This window comes from Cetorhinus maximus, unplaced genomic scaffold (assembly GCF_964194155.1).
Source record: "Cetorhinus maximus unplaced genomic scaffold, sCetMax3.hap1.1 HAP1_SCAFFOLD_723, whole genome shotgun sequence".
NCBI lineage: Eukaryota > Metazoa > Chordata > Chondrichthyes > Lamniformes > Cetorhinidae > Cetorhinus > Cetorhinus maximus.
This window is the reverse complement of record NW_027596665.1, coordinates 171,651-175,546: the sequence shown is the minus strand read 5'-3', so window position 1 is coordinate 175,546 and position 3,896 is coordinate 171,651.

The following is a 3,896-nucleotide window of genomic DNA, read 5'->3' as shown; positions in this document are numbered from 1 at the left end:
ACTGCCCATCAGGTTGTTGAGTCTGATAAGAGACCTTTTAATTGTTCTCACTGTCTGAAGAGTTTTCAAAGCTCTAAAGATCAGATGAAATACCAATGGAGAGAAACCATTCACCTGCACTGAATCTGGGAAGGGATTCACTCGATCATTCAACCTTCTGACACACCAGTAAGTTCACATCTGACTGTATTGGTTGGATTCTATTATTCTGTTGTTATTCTGGCCACTGTCTGAGTCTGAGCCACATTGTTCATCATCTCAACATTGATTTCACCCTGAGCTGATTTTGTGACCAACATCTGCTCCTTTACCAAGGCATAGACACTTAGAAACATAGAAAATAGGAGCAGGAGTAGGCCATTTGGCCCCTCGAGCCTGCTCTTCCATTCAAATGATCATGGCTGACCCTCTACCTCAACATCATACTCCCCCTCTTTCCCCAAACCCCTTGATGCCTTTCATGTCTAGAAATCTATTCAGCGATTTGGCCTCCACAGCCTTTTGTGGTAGACAATTCCACAGGTTCACCACGCACTGTGCAAAGAAATTTCTCCTCAACTCAGTCCTAAATGGCCTGCACCATATCCTGAGACTGACCCCTTGTTCCAGACGCCCCCCACCACCCACCCCTCCAAACCCAGCCTGGGGAAACATCATCCCTGCATCCAGTCTGTACACTTCTGTCCGAATTTTAAACGTTTCAATGACGGCCCCTCTCATTCTTCTGAACTCCAGTGAATACAGCCCTAGTCGACCCAAAACTCTCCTCATACAACAATCCTGCCATCCCAGGAATCAGGCTGGTGAAGCTTTGCAGTCACTTCCTCTGTGGCAAGTATATCCTTTCTTCGGTAAGGAGACGAAAACTGCACACAATACTCCAGGCTGCCTGCTTCCAGCTCTGTGACATCTCCCATTGCCCATTTCAAAATGATGCAGAGTTTCAGCCAATGATCTGGACTCAGCCCCGCCCCTCATTCACTCCAATTGGTTGGAGGATCAGCCGTCGGTGCTTATGCCCCCAACCCCGCCCCCTCTTCCTATTGGTCTAGCTCCGCCGTCAATCAGCCGCGCATCGTGAACAGTCGGGTGAATAAACCCCGGGCAGGGGGGCGGGGTTTACAAATCCCGAGTGCGGCCCCAGAGCCGAATATTAAACAATGAACATTCTCCACTCTCACTATCCGCCGCTTCCGGCTTCTCTCCGGGAACAACCTCAAACAAAGAGACCAGGACCCTCCGAGCATGCGCGACCCACCCGGCCAACCCGCGGCAGATAGAGCGGTTTCTGAGCCGTATGGTATTGTGGGTACTGCGGCCGCCATTAGAGATCGAACTCACTTAATCTTCGTTTGATTCTAGGAAAGTGGGGGTGAGATTCCGCTAATGTCGGTGTTGAAAAATAAGAAAGATCAAGCTCCATCTTCTACCATCCGCATCCTGCAATAATGGAGCTTTTGGCCAATCTGTGTAATGACTCTGTTCCAATAAGTCACAGAAGACACAGTTGCTCTGCAATGCCTTGCATTTTAATGGGAATTTTCAGATATTTTTACTGCTATTAGATTGGGTTGTGGACTATACCGTCTTCACTTTTCCCTGTTGATCTAATCCAGGAGCGGTGATATATTTAGAAGGACTTGGTCTGTAAGAGACAGTCAATGTGAGACCGATAATGGAACATTTTTATGTTAATGTCTAGTGACACATGATCATTTTCCCAGTGAGTCAGTTTGTAAAAAAAACTCAAATAATCACAGCTACTGCAGCTGATCCTCTTGCTGCAATTTGATAATAAAGGAATCAGGGATCAGTCCCACCCAGCTGGACAACAATGAAGAGGCATTGAAGGAATTTATGTTTTAATTCATTTATGGGATGTGGCTAGGCCAGCATTTATTCACCATCGCTATGGATGGTTTGGTCAATGGTGTCAAAGACTGTAGATGGGCCAAGAAGGACAAAGGACAATGAGGGAGAGTTTACCTTGGTTACATTGGATGCAGTTTAGGACGATGAGAAGAGCTACTTCGATAATGTGGCAGAGGCAGAAATCTTATGTGTCGAGGGGCCAAATGGCCTACTTCTGCTCTTATTTCATATGTTCAGATTCAAAAATGGAATTCCAAAAAGATGGGCAGGATTTGGGAGGTGTCAACACATTTCAGGACTTTGAAGGGGAAAGGGAGCTTGGAGTGGTTTGCAAGGATGGTGGGATCAATGGTTGATTTTATTGAGGAGGGGGTGATAATGTCAGATTTGAAGGAGAGAGGAGCAGTGCCTGAAGAGAGAGAACTGTTAACAATGTTAATGAACATGGGAAGCTTGGAGATCAACAAATGAGTGAAAATAGGGCTGGGGTAGCAGGAGATGGGTCTCATGGCAAAGCTAAGTGCTGAGAAGGAACAAGGGGACATGGGAGAGAAACTACAGAAAGATGTACGTTCAGGGCGAGGGGGGAACATTCAAGGTTAATTGGACTGGTGATCTAGTGGAAGGGAGGGAGGCAGCAGAGGCAGCTGATCAAATTGTTTCAATCTTAGTGACAAAGAAACTCCATGAGCTTCTCACACTTGTTGGCAATGAGGATGGAGGAGACAGGGGAGAGGGAGAGCCCTTCAAAAGGAACTAACTTGTCTCAGAGATACTAAAAAGACTCAACACACTGTATTTAACACAAAGCTGCTGATTTGAATTTTATCCACAATATTATGCCCTATAACTGGGCTGGAGTTTATTAACATCAGCAGAAACAGACCCCAATAAACATAGTTCAGTTCTGTTTGTGATTAACAGCAAAATCCAATCACAATAGTTACTTGTGAATTCCCTGGTGTGCCAGTAGGTGGGATGATGAGTGAATCCCTTCCCACACTCAGAGCAGATGAATGGCCTCTCACCAGTCTGAAGAACTGGTGTTTCAGTGGGCTGGAAGTGTATTCAAAATCATGAGGGGTCTGGACAGGGTTGATGGGGAGAATCTGATGAGATCCCCCTTCTGAAAGGATCTAAAACGAGAGGGCACAGATTTAAAGTAGTTGGTAAAAGAAGCAAAAGTGACACGAGGAAAACCTTCTTCACGCAGTGAGTGGTTAAGGTCTGGAATGCACTGCCTGGGAGTGTGGTGGAGGCAGGTTCAATTGAAGCATTCAAAAGGGAATTAGACTGTTATCGGAAAAGGAAGAACATGCAGGTTTATAGGTAGAAGGCGGGAGAGCGGCTTTAAATCAAATGACCATTCAAAGAGCCGGTGCAGTCACGATGGGCTGAATGGCCTCCTTTTGAGCTGAAACAAATCTGTGCCTCCCGGCCACTTCGGAGGCTGAGGATGTTTCTCCTTATGGGAGAGACGACAACTAGGGGCCACTGTTTAAAAATAAGGGGTCTCCCATTTAGGACAGAGATGAGGAGAAATTTGTCTCCTCACAGGGTCGTCTATTGTGGAATTCTCTTCACCAGAAAGCAGTGGAGGCTACTGAATAATTTTGAGGTTGAGTTAATTCTTGATTGACAGGGAATCAGAGATTATGGGGGTAGACAGGAAAGTAGAGTTGGGGCCTCAATCAGATCAGCTATGATCTTATCACATGGCTGAGCAGGCTCACAGGCCTGAATGGCCAACACCTGCTCCTAATTCATATGATTAACTGCTTTCTACCACAAGGCCTTTCACTGGGAGGGCCACTGTAGATTTCATCCTCTAGCTCCAAGCCAGGCAAATCTTCCAGCTTCTTTTCCCTCACCAACTCCAAGTGAGCTGCAAAATACACAAGCCCAGATGTGCAACTGCCTTCTGTGGGAAACACCCAGATAAATTAAACTTCTAACTCCAACAGCCCATCTCCATGGCAACGTGGCATGCTTTGGGCGATTCCAAACAGAAATGCATGAATATC